Source organism: Xenopus laevis, chromosome 9_10L, assembly GCF_017654675.1.
Source record: "Xenopus laevis strain J_2021 chromosome 9_10L, Xenopus_laevis_v10.1, whole genome shotgun sequence".
NCBI lineage: Eukaryota > Metazoa > Chordata > Amphibia > Anura > Pipidae > Xenopus > Xenopus laevis.
Window position 1 is genome coordinate 111,912,686 of NC_054387.1, and position 21,534 is coordinate 111,934,219.

The 21,534-nt window shown below is 37.8% G+C and overlaps 1 pseudogene; it reads left to right on the plus strand.

Moving 5' to 3' along the window:
• Positions 1-21,534, plus strand: part of LOC108701896 — a 180,228-nt pseudogene that overhangs the window by 24,228 nt on the left and 134,466 nt on the right.

Below are 21,534 nucleotides of genomic sequence, written 5' to 3' on the forward strand. Positions count from 1 at the left end.
GACCTTCATACTGGCCTTCATCTTGAACCTCACAGGTTTGGGAGAACCTATGGTTTAATAGTTTTTAAGGGTTTGCAACTGTAGCATTGCATGTAACAGCAGTTGCTAGTTAAATGCTGAAGTTATGTTAAGGGTTGCTGATTTAATAGGGAAGAAAAATAAAACAGGTTAAAGGTAATTTATACTTGTTGGGACTTTTGATATATATTGACTTTTTATGGTAGATATACATCTTTTGTATGTTTTTTATTTTCCTTTTCTCCTTTTCCTCACTGAATAAAAAGTAATGTATATATTTATATACTGTATATGGGAACTGTTATCCAGAATGCTCTGGACTTGGGGGTTTTCATATAACCGGTCCTTCCATAATTTGGATCTACATTCCTTAAGGGGCAGATTTACCAAGGGTCGAATTTCGAATTTAAAAATTCGAATTCAAAAAGACCAACCGAAATTAAATCAAAGTTTTTTTTGGCCGAATAGGTCAGTTTTTCGAATCATACGAATCGAAGTAATAGCGCATTCGAATCTAACGATTCAAAGGTTTTCCCAAAAAAAACCTTTGATTTTTCCAACTCCACCAATTAACTCCAAATAGGCTAAAACAGCAATTCGGCAGGTTTTAGATGGCGAATGGTCGAAGTCTAATTTTTAAAGAGAGACATTTTTTTCAAATTCTTATCGAACTTGGACTGTTCCCAAGTCGAAAAATTATCTCGAAATTCTATTTTTTTTTAATTTGTATTTTCACTTTGACCTTTGATAAATCTGTCCCTAAGTCTACTGGAAAATCAATATTTCCAAAAGTATCCAGGCACCACTTTGTCTGTCGGCAGCTTTTCTTGGCCTGTGTATGTCCACCTTACAGGGGAACTATTGTGAAAATGAAAATGTAATTTACGTTTAATCACACTGAGATAAGAAACTTTCTAAATATAATCTAAATAAAATAAATAAATAGAAATGAAAACAAAAAAATTCTGTACCGTTTCTGAAATAGGGAAGTTGATCTTCACAATCTCTCTCAGAATCTGTTTGAGTTTCCCCATTGGATTGAGGACCGCATTGGCTCCTTGCTCTGATGGCTCCTATTCCCACTGTTGTAATCGAATCGTTTGGCCCAACAATGGGATTAAGCCCGATATCACCCACTTTAGGTGGCAAAGTGGCCAAACTAATGGACCTTATAGTGTATAGCCATCTTTAGTAACACTTTAGAAACACTTATATATCAAAGGTTGAATTTTAGAGCGTTGTGAGCTTTTTTAGACCTCGAATGAACTCACAACTCGAATGGTTTCTAATTTAAGAAAAAACTCAAATGCAAAAAACTTGAATCAGTGTAGCTGGGGGGGAAAAACTTGAATACTCGAATTGAACACGTTTTCGGTAAAAAAAAAAATGAATCGATCGAGTTTTTGAGCGAAACCCACCCAAAAAAAATCGAACATCATGTTTTTTTTGCAAAAACTCAAAAAATACCCTCTAAAACTCGACTTTTAATAAATCTGCATCTCATTTCTGGATATTCTGGTAAATCTACACTCATTAGCCCCAAAAATAATTTGAGCCATGAACAGGAACCAACCAAGGGGGGGGGGCTGACCTGCACCTTTAATCTAATCATAGGGCACAACAAACATTCCAATACAGGTAATTCTATTGATTGTCGGGTGGTCCCTCACTCCAAGTGTATCAAGGTTCTGCACAACAGTGGCACCGTCCAAGGCCCAATATATCCAAGGTAAAAGTAAAGTGCACTCTGGAGAACCAAATTCAATTCAGTGTATTTTATTTAATCACAACATGTTTCGGACAGACATGTCCTTCATCAGGTGCTAGTCACTAGCACCTGATGAAGGACATGTCTGTCCGAAACATGTTGTGGCTAAATAAAATACACTGAATCGAATGTGGTTCTCCAGAGTGCACTTTACTTTTACCTTGGAAACATTCCAATACATATCTTTCAACCTGGATTTTGAAGAAAAGAACTAAACCTTTGTTGTGTCAGATTTCTTTCAGTATAAAACCAAATTAAAGTTGCTGGTGGGTTGTAGTTCAAAAATAACAGTCACCTTTCTACCCATCTCTGCTCTTTGAGTCAGCTTGTAGTTTAGTTTATATCTTTGATGGTTCCATGGGCTCCTTATATTCACTCAGAGTAAAGTGTTTGCCTTCATGTCGTTGCCTAGTATAGAGGAAAGCAGATTCTCATAAAAAAGTGTTCTTTGATACTGAATGATATGACTTTCATATCTGTGCCCTTAGTCTCCAGACAGAGCTTTTTGTAACAGACACATTTAATATCTGTAATGCATCACTGCCTTAACTTCCCACACACTTCTTAGCATATCACTGGAAAAGGAATATGGAGATTTGAGGAGTAACTCCCTAAAGGAAGGTAATTTCAGCTCTTTTTTATTTCGCTCCACGTACGAGAGAACCTTCAAAGAAGCCATAACTGTATGCATCTATGGGTAAAGTATGTCACTGTGTCCTAATTAAAAATGAGGTAAAGGATAATTGTGTTTTATATAATGTAGGCATAGAGAAAATCCATATTACCAGCATTTGTATGATGACACCAGAACAGAGGTTTTTTACTCTGGTGCTTAGTGAGAAGTACTTTCAGCTGCATAAAGAAGAAAGACAACTTCACTAGGTTAATCAAAGGGGGGAAATTGAAGGCAGCTCCGAGTCATCCTTTGATGCGTTCAAAGCCTTTTTTTTTGTTGTTTCTCGGCTTTAAGTACTTTCATAATCATAAACATGGGACTGATATCGATGTTCTCAGCCTTCAGGTAATAGCATGGATTTATATGCCTTTGATATGTATGTGCACTGGTAGAAAGGGGATGTGTTTATAAAATAACATGACTTCAAATATACCGATGCAGGGAAACTATGGGTCTTTAGCTAATCAACATCACCCAGCAAACCATTAGCTATGGTTTAATTTCTTGGGTCATTTCACTGTAGATCCTTAGGGTAGAACTACATTTTTAAATATAATAAATACATTATTGGTATAGTTATCAAAAAGTGAAGTTAGAGATCGCCACAGTCCACTAGAGTGAAATTCCGCCACTCTCCATTCAAGAGTATTTATCAATGGGTGAAAGTGAAAGTACATTCTTTGATAAATACGCCTTTCAAAATCCCATAGAAATTAATGGAGAGTGGCGGAATTTCACTCTAGTGGACTGTGGCGATCTCTAACTTCACTTTTTGTTAAATATACCAATAATGGGGTTATTTATCAAAGGTAGAATTTTAGAGTTTCTTTGATAATGTTTAAATAATGTTTTAGTAGACTTAAAGTAATACTGACACTGAAAAACTACTTTTTAAAATATTAATGTACATTAAAAGTTACCTATAGGTCATATTGGTCGTTTTTTGCTGAGCGGTTTGTTTTTGTAACTTGTTGTTAGTTGAAGTTTCTAATGCTGACTGTTTTGCCAACCTGACTGTCCCATCTCAGCCTGTCAGTTAGAATTTCTAATGCTAACGACTCCTGCTGCACAAATATGGCAGCCCCCTCATACAGGAACATGGGGCATCAGACATAAGCATTGTGCAAATACTTTATGGCAAAGTTATAAGTAGCGTTCAAAGGCAATATTATGATAGATGTAAAAAAAAAGTTGAATTGATGGTGTCAGTATCTCTTTAAGGTATGAAGAGCCAAACTACAGAAAGATCTGGATAACAGAACACATACCTGTATTAGGAACTACACATACTACTACCGTATATGCCATAGGCATACATTAGACTCGGGGGCTCTGGCCCACCGAGACCGCTGTCCAGGGCCCCCCTCTGGCCTCCCCGCCTGCCCCCTACTGAGGCGCTGCTCAGCGCACACATGTATCAAGGCGCGAATGCCGCATGCACAAACTGCGCCACCCGGCGCACATGCACGAACAGCGCCAACATTTTTTTGGGGGGATTTAAAATATGGGGAGAGGGGGTCTGGCCCGGTGGGGGCCATGAGGGTCGGGCCCACTGGGTGTATCCCGGTGTCCCACCGGGCCAGTCCGACTGGCCCGACTGCATTAGATTAGGCAAGAAGTGAAAACAGACATGTTTTCATTTGATCTTTAAGAATGCAAAGCAAATTCAGTTAGAATAATGTGAATAAGAGACTGGTAATTTGAGTGAGATAACCTTAAATCAGGATTTTAGCCTGTGGTTTGGGTCCCAAAAAATTGGGATGCTTTTTACAGTGGGTGTCTAGTCTCTTTTCCACAGTGAAATTCCTTCCTACAATCAATATTTGTAATGAAACCAAGGTGCATATTTAATTCTAAACTAATTTGCGGGTTGTGAAGGTAACTACCAGACCTGATCTTGGTGCCCTGGCAAAAGGGACAAGAAACCCTGCCCTAAATGGAGGGATTATATAAAACAGATATATAGTTTAGTATAATGGTGTTGGGTATAAACTGCTATGGGTACATACCTTCACATGTCAATTTAAAACTGGTTTATGAAATCATATCCCCTTTCTATTCTGCAATTCACACATTGTAATTCTTCTGATACATATTGTGTTAGGAGGATCTGATGGGTTGATGGAATTCTTTTGTGACAATGACACACTTTCTGTGAATAACTGCGAATAACTCCCCATATTAACTGCTGCTGCTTTTAAAGGGATGTTATCAAAATGTGAAATCTGTTAATCAGTTGTGCGTCAGCTCCGATTGTGTTCTCATATTGATGTAGGTCTCCTGAGACAGAGGCATTATAAATATATATGTACATGTATTTAGTTCAGTATTGTTTAGACAACCAGAAGGCTTTATTTCGTGTTCACCTTGTTACATGGAAGGAATTCTTCCAATGAAAACAGATTTCTGTCTCGGGGCTTGTAAATTACATCTTTTATTAACAGAATCGTCAGTACAGATTGCTGCCCATACACTTTGAAATCTGCTAATTTGGCAAATGCACTGAATTAATGAATCTCTGCCCAATTTGGCCAACCACTCGCTAGGCCCAAATTAGGCTGATCTGGATCAAAGTGTTGGCCTATGGATATTGAGGCATTTATTTGGACCTAATCCTAAAAAGATTTTTACTATACCCAATAGATATCTGCCTAATTGTTATCCAGATGTTAAGGTGGCCATAGACGTACAGATTGGGTGCCTTTGAAGGCACTCAAACATCGGCCATTGTTAGTGCTGAATTGTCAGATGCAGGTAAAATTCTATTGTTTCTATATGTACAGGGCCATTTTTGCCATGAGGCACTGGCGGCAGTGAATGGCCAGTTACAAGGGGCCAGAAAAAGACGCCTCCTGTAACTTTAAGAGCTGAATTTCTGTTTTTTAAACCGGACCATTATCCATAAAGCTTCAAAATGCAGGAAGGTCTTCTCCTATAGAGTCCATTTTAAGTAAATAATTCTCTTTTTATAAATGATTTTTTTTTTCTCTGTAATAATAAAACAGAACCTTGTACTTGATCCCAACTAAGCTGCATGAATCCATATTTGTGGCAAAAAAATCTTATTGGGTTAATTTAATGTTTAAATGGTAATCCAAAGTAAGGAAAGATCCTGCATCTGGAAATCCTCAGGCCTAGAGCATTCTGAATAATAGCACCCATACCTATACCTAAAAAAACTAAACACCTTTCAGCTAAACAAAGGTATTGTGTCTCTTTAAATGATTTCAGCTAAATAAGAGATGGGTAATTTTATACATGGGTGTGTATTTCCCTGTTTATTTATTTACCAATTTACCCAATTTTCTTGAGATTTATTGAATCTTGTAATGGACAACATGACATTAATAGAATCTTTCTGAGACAAGACAATGGTAGTAGAGGTATAAAATAATGAAATCATTTAAATTGACTTAATTTTCTAAAAATCAGTTTTTCAGCTTGTCTTCAAACACGGTAATTACCCTCCATTGATGCAAAGTAGATTGTGGACTCTAGCTGCTCCATTCAAAGAGCATCATTTTCACTGCAGTCCAAGCAACTCCATAGGAAACAACTACTCACCCACAGCCTGTCACCTAAAGCTTGCTGAACTGATGAAAAATATACCCTCTCCCAGGCCTAGTGCAGAAAGGATGACATCAGGAAAGACATGCATCTTGTATCCTTCTAAGATCTTTTACTAGAATATTTTCACAACACACATTCTATTTGGCTTTTAACTTTTTGGTAACTTACATGTTTGCCTCCAATACATTGTAAGAAATACATATTCCTGCAGGGGGTAAAACCATCTTTTATATTATGTAAAGTTGCTCCTGGCTGGCAGGCTGTATGTGTCACGGTTATTTAAAGGTAGTGTCCTGCAAAATAAATCCAACAACCGTTACTCTGTGTGTATGATTGGGAATCAGAAAAGTTTCCAGAGAGGGGTATCACGGCCCAGTCTGTCCCGAATGGAGGCACTCCAAATCATACTGTACCTGTAGAGGAGACACAGGACTCCTGTAGTGCCACAAGGAAGAAAATGAGTACAGGTATTAGATTTCATGCAGAAGCAGAATAGGGCTACCTTCATATCATATTCATGAGCAATTAGTCTTAACTCCCTCAAATAGCATACTGGGTTCACACAATGAAGTGGCTGATATGCTTACAGTTGCCTTTGTAGACACATGACCTCTAAAACATATTAAGGGATTGCAAATTGAATGGCAGTGTGTGAAGAGCAAAAAGGTGCAATATACCATTTCTTACAAATTGTACATTGCCTTCCTACCTTGAAAGATTGCAGCTGTGCTGCATTATGTCGTAAACAGGCCTGTAAAGGAATTCCAACGGCACACAGAACTGTGAGAAATCTTCAAAAATGTATTTCAATGCGGAGTGCGATGCAACGTTTCGGGGAGTAAAACCCCTTTGTCAAGCGTCTTTGTCAAACAGGCCTGTGCCACCCGCATGAATACAGTGCTGCCGATGTGCAGCAGTCCTGTATTTATGAGGGATGGGAGGCAGGAGATGTGTAGGTGTCCCCATCTTGCACCCTCTACTCGTTCCCTAACTTGTCCCCAATTCAGACACAAGTTATGGAGCGGCAATGGAGGCTGCAGGAGATCCTTGTACTTAATTCCTTTCCTATGGCATGCCGAAGGACTAGTATGCTTGACAAAGTGGTATAACCCCGAAACGTTGCACATTTGCAAATAACACGCAGCGGTCTATCCCTGCTTGAACCAGCCATGAGTGCCAGTGTATATTTGGAACCTGTTTGTTTTGGAGGGTGCCGATCCCTCCAACACGGGCACCAGGCGTCTACTTCCTGAAGGTCAGGGTGCGCGAGCGGACCTTACTATGAAGGACTAGTCTGGCCAGGACCTGCTGACAATGTGCTCTGGCGTCTAGCATGAGGTATTGAGCACCACCAGACCTGGGGCAGAAGTTCTCTATGCATGAGGGGCCTGCTCTTGCATCCTTTAGTGCCCTTGCACGTCTGTCTCGGGTCTTGTAAATTACGTCTTTTGGCTGTGAAACTCTTATGCACAATAGTGCATCATTTTCTTTGGAAGAATTGCTTCTTCTTGTAAAGGGCCAGAACTAGGGGCAGGCAGGTTCATTGGGCTCAGCTTGAGGTACATGATTCAGGGGAAAATAAATTATGCAGTCCCATCTGCCCCATCTGTGTTGAGCCCTCTGTATTTAGGAAATGGAAATGTGGGTTTCGGCAGTAGACAGGCAGTGGCAACCAAGGTGGAGGCTGCCAGCGAGTGGATTGGTGGCAGAAACTGAGCAGGCACGATTGTAGGCAGAAGGTGGTGGTAGGGGGCAGGGACAGAACTTGGCCACCCATAACTCTTGTCCCAGCTCTGCTGTAGATTCTACTTCAGTGTTAACTGTTTATTAGTGTTCAGTGTTAATTATTAGTGTATTATTTACTTTATTATGTCATTTAACTCAAGGGAGTATGGCCCATCATCACTTAATAAGCCAAAAATGTATTAACCTTTCAAAGGTGCAGCAGCACTTTAATGTTTAGAGTCTGTGTTCATGAATCCATACTTTGTGTACTCCTATTAATGCACCCAACATTGTTCCTTCAAGGAGCCTGAGTCGGAAAAGAGTCTGCAGTGCATTAGAGGTCAGGCTGGAAAGAGTTATTTAGTTCCCTAATGTGACATCCGCTGTTAATTTAAACGATATTGTCTGGCAAGAACTATATACATTTTTTATAGGAGTTTTCCTCTTCAAATACATTTCTTGCTGATCGTCTGCAAGTGAAATAATTGGACAAAAGCCGAAAGTCTGCCCCAAGTGAAATTGTATTCCATAGACACCCACGCCTCCTGTAATTCTGCATACAAAATGTCATCTCCCGAGGTTTGTTTATTTCGTTTTCTCTGTAACAAACAGTAAATGCAAAGTACGGTGATGTTCTTGAAATACTCGCTGTAACATATTCATTTGTGGAGCTAGCGTTACAGTGGAAAGGCTGTATAATTATCTAATGCGGATAAAAAAATGTTCAAGTTTTATTTACAATTCCAGGTGAACTTATGATTATTAAAAGTCTGGTTATATGTTTAAACATAGTAAATAGCAGTGGAATAGACATTTTCGACCAATTACAATAGTGTCAAAAATTAATTTAAAAGCCAAGTGAGGGATGTGCCAGAAACTCAGAAATGACAAGAAGAAATAACAGAAGAAATATTTTTGGCCAGATATTGTTATGCCATGGAAAAAGAAATGTCATGTTCATAACAGGTAAAGGAGTGTCATAACCGAAAAATTAAAGCAGAAGTAGGCAGCACACATAGAATGAAATCCAGTATATCTGAAGTATCTGATATCCCAAGATGGCATTGCTTAACAGATCTTAATGTATACAGAGAAGTCCAGAAGCAAGGTAAAATTCAACTTTCAGCTCTGCAATATGTTGGCGCTCTAAAAATACATGTTAATAAATAAAATAATAACTTTAATTTGTTCCTCTTTCAGTATAATGGAGATAAATGGTGCCACTGAATTTAATACATCATGTGTAAATACTGGGTGGACAGCATTTCTTAATACTGCAATCAGCTTGATTTTAACACTAAAAATTACTGACCACCTGTAAGGGCTCTTACTCACTGGCGTTCTGACCTGCGCTCCCCTGCATTCCGTTTTTTGGCGTTCAGCCGCAGGGGAGCGCAGGAATAGACGCATGTCATTATTTCAAATGGGGCTGTACTCACTCAGGCGCGTGTAGGCGCCGAACGCAGGAAAAATGCAGCATGTTGCGTCTCAACCTGCGTTCGGCGCCTACACGCGCCTGAGTGAGTACAGCCCCATTTGAAATAATGACATGCGTCTATTCCTGCGCTCCCCTGCGGCTGAACGCCAAAAAAAGGAACGCAGGGGAGCGCAGGTCAGAACGCCAGTGAGTAAGAGCCCTTAATCATCGCCCCATGGTGCCACTGGTAGAAAATAGCAAAGCTCACATCATCCCAGGAAAAGCTAATTACTGCTGTCAGTCCATTAAAATGTATAACAGCTCAGCTGCCTTGTGAGAAAGGTTTTTTTTTAATTTCATAAAGCAATTTAAAAGACTGCTGTGATGATAAACTTACCATCTTGGTGGATAACCTCCTAGTATGATGCAGAAAAGCTAGTGGTTGATGAAATAACCTAGTGGTTGCTGCATTGAATGTAATGTGACTTATTTATAATTGCTGAGTTATTAGGCTAAACAAATTACCAATCACAAGCTGAGCTATGTTAAGCATATTGTATGTCATATGCAATGAGCCCCTTACAAACTACTGCAGGAGATCTGCTTTGGCCTTTATTAGCATCAAAGTCAGAGACAGGAGATTGACAAAGGAGAAAGCAGAAAGACCTAAAATAATGTTCTTGTTTTATAACTTCATTCCAATAATTTTCTTGCTTCATTCCATTAACCATCAGAAAATGTAACACTGGCTTTAGCCAAGTCGGCAAATGAGGGTGGGCAAATCCTCAAAAATACTTTAATGATATGTCATGCTTGATTGGACATCTTTCCCAAATATATGATATAAAAAGCATGTCATTAGGGCATCTCAACAAGTTCCGATTCTATAAGCCAACATTGGCTGTTGTACAGAGTGCTTTTATAAACATCATCATAACACAGGTATGGGAAACGTTACCTGGAAACCCCTTATACAGAAAGCTCTGAATTATGGAAAGGCCTTCTCCCATAGACACGACTTTGTCCAAATAATCCACTTTTTAAATAATCCATTTTTAAAAATGATTTCCTTTTTCTCAGTAATAATAAAACAGTACCTTGTTCTTGAGCTAAATTAAGATATAATTAATCCTTATTGGAGGCAAATCAAGCGTATTGGGCTAATTTAATGTTTAAATGATTTTCTAGTAGACATAAGGTATGAAGATCTGAATTACAGAAAGATCCATTATATGGAAAACCCAGGACCCAAGCATTCTGTATAACAGGTCCCATACCTGTATAAAGCTGCTGAGGTGTTGGAACCATTTAGCTTATGCAGGTAAAATTTGGTCTGTTGTATAATATGATAGAAATTTTATCCATTTAAAGGAAATGTAAAACCAAAAAATAATTTTGGCCTAATGTTTCGTTTCACCGAAAAATATGCAAATTTCCCGCAAAATTCGTGAAACCGCTAAAAATTCGTGAAATTCGGCCGTTTTCACAAAAAAATTGTGAAATTCTTATGTTTTCACTAAACATTCGTGAAATTCGGACGTTTTCACGCAAAATCGAGCAATTCGAACCTTTTCACGGAAAAATAATGAAAATCAGAAATTGCAGTAGGCAAATTTTTGTGAGAGATTCGCAAATTTATTCACCGGCGGCGAAACGCGGGAATTCGCTGCAAATTCGTGCCTGGCAAATTTATTCGCCCTTCACTGATAATGAAAGAAAAAAGAATTCTAAGCAACTTTGCAATATACACTCTTTAAAAATGAAAGAATATGTTCCTCATCCTGCTCTGCTAAGAACATATTCTGTGCTTTAAGTACATTCCCTTCTTCTTGCTTAAGCAGCTGAATTGACAGATATTTCTTCTGCTTGTTCAAGCGTATAAATCATTGTAGCAACAATCTGTCACTTGCTTCCCTTAACTGATGCATTCAACTTCAAAGGACTCTTCATCTGTCCAAAGGAAACCAAAACGATCTCAGATAAGCAAATATATCTCTGAGAGGTAATGAAGCTTGTCATTCAATAAAATTCTCTGAAGATCCATTTCATCTACAGAGACATATCTACCATTTTGACTTTTTCTCATTGACTGAGATTGACATAGATATGTGCATTTGTCACAGTCATCTGCACTAGAATTATATTTTACAAAAAAGAAATGGCTTGTCTTATGTACATGAAAAGTATCACTATTAATAGTGGCGTAGAGAAGAAAGACACAGCTCCATACCTTCAGGGTTTTCCCTTAAAGGTTTGCCTTTAAGTCATGGAAAAATATACTCAGTTCAGTGGTTTTTATCCACAGATATATTTTATCTTTAAAAACACAGAGACGTATGGCAGTACAGCTTATTGTGCACTTGGAATACACCGATTAACTGTATTTGGATACATTTATGACAGGCGGGCTTTCACTTGTCCCACCCAAGGAGCTGTTTATGGAGAAATCAAGTGGTATTACATTTATTACAGTAGAAAATGCCTTAGTATTGAAACACTAGAAGAGCAGGCCCTTCATGTATAACTGCAAACATCCACACTTTGCTCTGTCTATGGCATAAACTATATTGTACATTCATACTTTACTTTCTGATACTCTGTTTGTGTTAGCATTTTGTGACTGGCTTTCTTGTGTTTTGTGGCTGGCTCACTTTAATTTATGTTTCGACACAAAAAAAATCTGAGCGACTCTTGAACAGGGCAGAAAACATAAAACTATATGAAGGATCTCCGATGTACTGGCTTGATCCATAGCTGTAAATTTTCTGGATGACCTTATAAAAAAAATAATGTCTGCATCAATAAAGCCAACATCTGTTAAAAATGATGAATGCATACACGGTAGGCTTTTTCCCAAACCCATCTAGCCTGTGTTAAAATTTCAAAATAAATCACTTCACTTTTGTTAGGGGATTCCACGGACTTAAGTGTCCTCTTGTTACCAAGAGGATTTTCCATATCTGAAATTATTGAAATACTGAAATATTTATTATGACCTTTTTCATGACCATATCATCCTATTGCTTATTGCAAGCAATTTGTGCAATGTACAAAGACATTTATTTATCTACACTGATTCTCGTTTGCAACTCCAAGTTGCAAGGATGTTTTATTTAGCCTCGCAGTTGATTGTATGCTACTGGATATTTTCCTATGTCTGATAACATCATCTTATAGTAGTATTACCTGCAAAAAAGTACTTGCCTTACTTTCAAAACTACTTAGGCTAGTGCCATGCAAGGCACATTCTCCATAGCTTAATTCTCCCAGCAGAAAAACACCTGTATGAAGCCTCCCATTGACTTTAGGCTGCTGTTGGCCTGAAAATGGTCGAATGTAGGGTTTTGGGTCAAAAACTACATTCTGTGTTCGGTGGATTCCATTAGGCTAATATCACATAGTCAGTTTCTTTTCCATCTTAATTCTGATAGTAAAGCTCATGAAAAAGATAAGGCAAGGTTGAAATTACAAAATCTTACACATTTGAAAGCAGCTCTATCTATATTTGTAGGCCAACTCTGCATACACAGAATGTTGTAGACCAACTTAATGTGGATGATCCAGCTTCTCAACAAAGTACCGTAGTCTATCCAGAAAGCAGACCTATATCACCAGAGGAACAAGTTTTACTAATGTTGAAGCATGAGAAGGAAATAAACAAAAAAGAAGCAAAGCCATCTGAAAAAGATCTTGAGGTAAGAGATGAAAAAAAGAAATATTTAAGTTAAGGTGGCCTATGGGGTATCTGATCATTTGCTTCTGTTTGTCTCATGCACACATCTGCAGGGCTAATTTATAAGACAAAAGGCAATGCAAAGATTTGCTGCTTTCAGCTCACCATTCATATTTGGAGAGGCTGCGTCGTTTTCAAAACCCAAGACCTCAAAAGCACTCCCCAATATTTGGACAGCAGCAGATACGCCAATTAAAGTAAAATGTAGCCTTTATTGGCTCCGCATTAAAAACAGACAAGAGGATTAAGGCCAATAAAGACTACATTTTACTTTAATTGGAGTATGTGGTACTGTCCAGATATTCAGGAGCTTATTTATAAGCTGAAGGCTGTCAAGGCCATCTAGCAGTATCCTACTAAACTCTATTAGTAGTGAAAAATGCAAGGCTTTTCCTGAACCAGGAAAGTGATGCTGGCCTGCTTCTCCTTGGTAAATCATTTCAGCAGAGCAAAATGCATAATAATAATGCAAATATGCATTATGCAAAACATTTTTATGGCCCCAGAACTTCCAAGGGATCCACGGCCATCTTTGTATTATGTATATAACCATTGTAATTCAATCAGGCTTTCAAGACAAATCAACTTAGTTCATAGTAAATGTTGGGCAGAACAAACATATGCTACAATACAGCAATAGGAAATTAGGAATATTTCTCTTTTATGTTCAATGAACACACTAACAGTTTTGATGCACAAATTGGAAAAACCCTTAAGGCCAACCTTAAATGAAGTTTTAGAAAACTTCTGGTCATTGTTTTTCTCTCTTGAAATTCAGACTTCTCCAGGAGAACAAAGTATAAAGGTGCAGCAGGCGTGAAAGATTCCAGCTTCTATAAACATCACATACAGAAGGTGCGAACATCATTACACACTAAATAACTTTGGAAATGTTTTAGAGGTATTTCTTCTGCATACACCATGGGATTCACAATGAGTTGCTAGCACTGCAGAAGATGGAACAGATGGACAGAATATTAACAAGTGTTCCTAACTACCTTTTCAACAACACAAGCCTTGAAATATTAATTCTGAAAATAAAGGAAGAGATTGAATATGATTATTATACAAGCCTTAGAAAAGTATTGGTAAGAATTTATGTTTTTGCAATTAATTTTCTAGTGGCATAGGGCACATCAGTATTTGCATTTTTCTTGAGGAAGTGAGTGGAATAAAGTATTGGGTATCTCTTTTGACCAATCAAACAATATGTTCATTCATTAATACGCCATATTACCTGAAAAATAAATGTTTATTTTATCTATTTCCCTCTAACAGGGTGAAATATAAGAATCCTACCTGAAAAATAACTATTCTCATTATTCTTTTGCGTTACATTCATACCTGCCGTAATGGGATTCACCGTCCCTTTTAACAATATCTGCCAGAACGTGTTTAAGTAAAATCTGTATTGCAGGCAGTTAAAGTATTCAAAATTCCTCAGCTTGAACATGTCATACTCTTATTTGGGTCAAATGTATAATGCCAGTTTGCTTTGCACTTTTATTATTTTTTTTGTCTTCTTCGGTGAATATAAATTTAAAAAACACTGTTTGGAAATAGTATGCATTTCCCTTTGAATTAAACAATTATGTTTCAAGTATAAACAGTGTTAATTTCTTCTCTCACCACTCACCAATCATGAGCTACAGTAATTCCTTCTTCTCTCCATCTTCCTAGGCCACAGTGTATTAAGAATTTTCAATCACGGAATGAGCAATTCCCCTGACAAATTAAGAAGGATGTGTAAAATCCTGATTGATAACTCAGTTAGTGTATAGGATATGTAATTATTAGTGCTGCTGTTTGTTTGCATACTGAGTCTTCAAGACACAAATGAAAACCAACATATGTGCTAAATACTCTAGAGTCTATTTATCATTCTTAAAATACAAATCAATAAAACATCTTTTCTGGAGTCAAGTTAGAAGTGTAGCGACAAACTGAACATAGTTAAAGGGCATGTAAAGGGAAAAAAATAAAATCCCATTTTTATTTTCTTTAATTAAAAAGAAACCTACTTTAATTTTTTATTTTTATTTTCTTTAATTAAAAAGAAACCAATATACTTTAATTAAAAAATGTATACTGTTTTTATAAGAAACCTGACTGTATGCAGTGAAATTCTCCCTTCATTTACTGCTGTGGATAGGAATTGTCAATTGACAGTCCCTAACTGCTGAGCAGGGAAACAATCATACTTATGAACAGCAGGGGGAGCCTTGCAGAACTTAAGCAGCTTTCTTTGTTTCCCTGTTTTGGTAATTTATGACGATCCCTAAGCAGCCCAGATCACACTGAGCATGTGCAGAGTCTTAGTCTTGCGAAGATGTTTAACAAAGTTACAAGATGGCAACCCCCTGTGGCCAACTTTGAAAGCATAAATCATTTGTTTGATTAGGCTTGTGGGGCAGTAAGTTCATGTTTATATTTAGTATACAAAATACAGCATTTCTAGCCTTATTCTATTTTAGACTTTACATGGCCTTTAACTCATTCCCAGCCCTGATAGCAGCCCGAACAAGATAAAATAAGGTACATTCAGGGGGGGAGGAAGAGTGTTGTAGATGGGGCAGGGGGGCTGGAGGGGGGTGTGTTGGTCCTTAATGTGGCAGCTATGGCCCCCCCAGTCTGAACCCCCTTTAAAGGCAAACGGATGTCTTTATTACTTGTGTCTCTCACAAAATAAATCTTGTTCATAGTTTTTTAAAGTTTATTTAGAAACCTTCATCATTTTCTACAGCTAAATATAAAATTTAGGGTGGCAATAAAAACGAGACAATTTCTAACTGAGCATACTGTATGTTGCCAGCATGGTGACTGTCCCCAAATGAAGGGCATTAGGATAGGGCTTCAGGTCAAACTGGGTTTGTTTCCGACTTGGGCAGGCACTTAAAAAATCCCTCAGAGACAAGCATAACAGAAATATAGTATATTTATTATACAATGTAAGATATCAATAGACTTACACATTTTCCTCCATCCAGCACTTAATCACAGACCTACTATGACTGTCTTTGTGGGCTCCTGTGAGTGCCTGTCCAAGTTTGGGAATTGCCCACCTCCTTAAAGGGGTGGTTCACTTTCAAGTTAACTTTCAGTATGTTATAGAATGGCCAATTCGAAGTAACTTTTCAATTGGTCTTCATTATTACTTTTTATTGTTCTTTAATTATTTGCCTCATTCTTCTAATCGTAAGGCTACACATTTATTCAAAAATGATTTATTAAAGTCTAAAATAGAATCAGGCTAGAAATGCTGTATTTTGTATACTAAATATAAACATGAACTTACTGCACCACAAGCCTAATCAAACAAATAATTTATGCTTTCAAAGTTGGCTACAGGGGGTCACCATCTTGTAACTTTGTTAAACATCTTTGCAAGACTAAGACTGTGCACATGCTCAGTGTGGTCTGGGCTGCTTAGGGATCGTCATAAACAAAGCTGCTTGAGTTCTGCATGGCTGGGAAGTAAGGTGGGGGCTCCCCCTGCTGTTCATAAGTATGATTGTTTCCCTGCTCAGCAGTTAGGGACCATCTGACAATTCCTATCCACAGCAGTAAATGAAGGGAGAAGTTCACTGCATACAGTCAGGTTTCTAATAAAAACGGTACACATTTTTTAATTAAAGTATATTGGACATAGGTTCCTTTTTCACAAAAGAAAGTGAAAATGGGATTTTATTTTTTTGCCTATAGCAACCATTAAACAATTAGAACTGATTAGTTGCTATAAGCAACTGCACTTGTGTAAGTTAAAAGCTATGTTCATAAATGAGCCCTATAGTCTGGGCTATCTATAAAGGGCCAGATTTATCAAGGGTCGAATAGTCAATTCGAATTCTAATTTTTGAGTTTAAAAATTCACACATTGGAATTTTAATCCCTCTTATTCTAATGTACATTTGAATGTGATATTTATCGCCCCTCGACCATGGAAACAGTCCTAATTCGAATATTTGCCACCTAAAACATGCGAGTTCATGTACAAGTCAATGGCAGAGGTCTGTTGAGCCATTTCGAGATGTTAATTGCCTTCCTGACATTCGAGTTTTTTTCTGGGAGAAAAATTGGATTCATACGAATCGAATACGATTCGATTTTTTGGGTCAGAACCATTTGATCAAATATTAGCCTTCAAATTTTTTCTTAAATAACCTCTCAGTCCAATTGTGAGTATATTCAAATTGAATTTAAAACTCGACCTTTGATATATGGGCCTCTAAATGTGCTGGTATCACCTTCCAAAACTCATAATCCTGACAACATAGGTTTATTTTTTAAAAAACAAAAAACAAAATTTTTTTTCTTGTTTGACTGAAAATTCAAGTTTTTGACTGAAAACTACCCTTGAAAAACTAAAATTTTTCGGGAAAACACAACTCAATAAATCTGCTCCTAAATGTGCTATATGTTACCTACCTGCAGACAACTTACATTAGGTGCAACCCTCAGATTGATTTGCTTTATTGCCTTGTCAAATAAACACAGAAAAAAAATTATAACATGCATTTTGATGTTTAGCTCTAGTTTTAAATTATAGCGGTGACAGCTAGGAAATGTATGTTGTGCTTCAGCAAGAAGGAAATAGAGAATAAATGTATGATTGCATGTAATTACTCTAGTCTCATTTAATTTGCTATCCTGTGGTGTTCTAATAAGCAAGACTTAAAGGTATACTGTCATGGGAAAATATGTTTTTTCCAAAACACATCAGTTAGTGCTGCTCCAACAGAATTCTGCACTGAAATACATTTCTCAAAAGAGCAAACATATTTTTCTATATTCAATTTTGAAATCTGACATGGGCTAGACATTTTGTAAAATTTTTGTCAATTTCCCAGCTGCCTACAGTTACGTGACTTGTGCTCTGATAAACTTCAATCACTCTTTACTGCTGTACTGCAAGATATCGACCCCCCCCAGCAGCCTAACAGAACAATGGGAAGGTAAACAGATAGCAGCTCCCTAACACAAGATAACAGCTCTCTGGTAGATATTAGAACAGCACTAAATAGTAAAAGCCAAGTCCCACTAAGATTGATTCAGTTACATTAAGGGTAAGGCCACACGAGGAGATTCAGGGAGATTTTGTCGCCTGGCGACTAATCACCTCGTCTTTTGAGCGACTATCTCCCCGAACTGCCTCTGCGTTTTTCCCCATAGGCTGCAATGCAAAGTCGCCTGCGCTAATGCACACGCCGCGATGCGTTTTCTATAGTCGCCCGAAGTTGCCTCAGTGATCTGAGCACTTTGCACTTTGGCCAAAACACCAGACCTAATTACACAAAGCGTTGGAATACTAAAAAAGGTCTTATTTAAAGGGAAACCCACACTAGAGCCTGTTCTTTTTGGACACAGGGTGCTTCAAAAAGAACGAAAAATTCTATACCATATTACTACTTTTTTTTTCTTTTTTCCTGTTTTTTCACTTTCTCCGCTTGCTTTAGGCACTGGTCCAAATAACCTTTGATTTTTACATTTGATCACTGAGGCAGCACACAGACCATCACGAAATGGTGGTTCAAGGCAAGAGATGTAAATGGACAATATTTACTTAAGTATATATTCTAGTTTGATAAGATTCTTTGATATGCCACTTAATTTGATATATATATATATATATATATATATATATATATATATATATATATATATATATATATATATATATATATATATAAATATATATATATATATATATATATTATTTTTTGATATTTGAAGTATTCATTTTTGGGATATAGTTTTCCTTTAAAGGGAAAAAGGCTAATGTACTGTTTCCCTGCACTACTTCAGAAACACTGCTATTGTGAATACAAACAAGCTGCTGGGTAGCAATGGAGGCAACTTAAGTAGGGCAAAATGGCACAGGTTTTAATATCAGATAACAGATATTCCCAGTAGAATATCTGTTCCCAGTAGAACACCATTATATTCTACAGAGCATACCTGCTATGTAACCTGAGCCTTTCCCTATTAGTATGCCCCAAGTGTTATGTACCTTTGCTAGCTCTTCCAACTGCAATAATGCATTTAAATGCATATTAGTGATGAAAATGATTCATTATGTGACCTATACAAAGACTGGACTCATCATGATTTAAAGGACAAGAAAAGGTAGAATCACAGGAGGTGCCATATTGTCATCCCCAATGATTGTAGTCATTTACTTTTATCACTTCTTCTAAAAATGCATCAATCCAGGGTGCAGATAGGGTTGCCACCTGGCCGGTATTTTTGCATGGGGGGCCCAGGAGGCATAATAAAAATTATGAGCAATTTCAACATGTATCGGTAAAACAGGGCAAAACTAGCCTATTACCCTCAGACGAGGTGCACCGCTCAGTACCATGTAATTTACATTGTCTTTCTTCTTTTTTAAGTTGTTCTTTTCTGTTTAATATTGAATATTGTCGATGCATAACCATATACATAATGCGTGACTTCACTGTATTTTTCTGAAACTGGTTATGTACCGGTTTATTTGTTTTTGATTCTGTGAACTTAAATAAAAAACACAGTTGAAAAAATAAATAAAAAAACAGGGCAATCTCTGGATATGTTGGGGGCCCTAAAATGAATCTGCTGTGGGGCCCAGTAGCTTCTAGTTATGCCACTGCCCAGAACTCTCAAACACTCACTAGCTAAACCAAGTTTATTTATGGGGATCTAAAAGCAGTTTCCCACAGTTTTCTTGCATATAACATTGTTAGAACAGGATTGTTGCAATCCTCTAAGAATTGTTGTCTTTTCTTGGCTGCAATGTATATGGCACATCATGTAATCTCATTATACATTTGAAAGAAAATCATGACATCATGCCCTGCTGTGGAAATAAGCACAATTTTAATGTAAATGTAGCAGTCATGTTGTGTTAAATGGCCATGTCAGATAATGCTACTTTACCTGCCAAGTGTTTTTTCTTATGCTAACAGCGATAACAATTTAAACCTGTAAACATGTTCCATCTGCAAATTTGATGACTTGTGTTTCATTCATGTTAAAGGAACAGTTCAGTGTAAGAATAAAAACTGGGTAAATAATAATAACGTTCAAAATAAAAAATGTTTCTAATATAGTTATGTAGGGACCTATAGGATATCCTATCCCTATAGAGTTAATCCCCCTACCTTCCTTATGTAGTTCTCTTATCCTTTGTTATTGGGCAAAGCCCTTGCAAGTGTAACAACCTCAACTATAGGCCAAAGAGTGTAATACCACTTCCTGCCACACTGCTATATAGTGTTGTGCAGGGAGTGGCCTCTTCCTCTTTGGCTCCTGGTGCTAAGCTGCTAGGTGATCTCCGTTGAGCCTGGGATCACCATAGGCCCAGTAAGCCATTTATCCCAAAGGGATCTGACACCTTTGGTGCTTAAGTCGGGGACCAGGTTACCCCGTTAATGAGGAACAGATAGCTAGTAAGCTCCTGTAATAGACTCTCTAGAAGAGTGAGACAGAGAGGTTTAGCAGTAAGAGCAGTTGTCGCTCCAACAAGGATTTGTAGAAGGGAGTAGCTTCCCACAATGCCTGTTTGCCTTTAGAGCAGGGAACTCAGTTGATAGGCATCAAGGTTAGCAAAGGACTGCCTGTACCCTACCTGATCGATCCCGATCCCCTCACCGGCAACGTCGGTTAAATGGGAATTGATGTACACCTGTCTGCTGATACCTTTAAGACTTACATCTGCCTGACTGTGATCATTACTCTGTCCACTGTGATTCCATCTGCTGTATCCTGCAAGTGCTTGTGAGTAAACCTAATTTTGCCTCCGGTATAATAAACCTGTTCACCTATTTTACTATCCAAGAACCTCCTGGCGTCAAATCCATCTACTTTTGCACTAATTAGCCTGTGAGTTGTAGTTCACATGTAACCCATGCTCACTCCACTAGCTGGACACCCTTAACTCCTCATTGGCAGGATAGCCCAAGAAATCGTTACAGTTATTTAGCCAAAGATGTAATTTATAAAGGCTGGAGTGACTGGATGTCTAACATAATAGAACAGGACACTACTTCCTGCTTAGTCAGTGACTTTAAGGGGGGCGACATGGGACATAACTGTTCAGTGAGTTTGCAATTGATCCTCAACATGCAGGTTAGATTCAAAAGTGGCTCCCCTTAAGTCACTGACTGGTTACTGCTTGGAAACCAATTGGTGGAAACCTAGAGAGCTGCAAAGCAGGAAGTAGTGTTCTGGCTATTCTAATAAACATCCAGCCTTTATACATTACATTTTTGCCTAACTAACTATATTAGAAACATTTTTTATTTTGCACAACCTATCTATTTACCCAGTTTTTATTTTTACACTGAACAATTCCTTTAAGGATATGCTTTATGGCTGTTTGCTCAGCCTGCTTCCAGCTGAATTTGAAGATTTATTCCAAAGGCATTGCCTGGAAGCAGGAACCACTTTACGAAACAAGTAGGTATATCATGCACATTGCTGGACTTCACTCTTCACCGTGTCTCACTCTTCACGTCTCAAAAGGATAAATGGATCCATTTAGTTCCCCAATATGACGACGATTCCACACTCCAAGTACAAGAGTTTTTTTGCCTGCGTTGCCTCTCTAATGTCACTACAGCTGCGTGGGATGGTCATCAATTCTTTTCAAG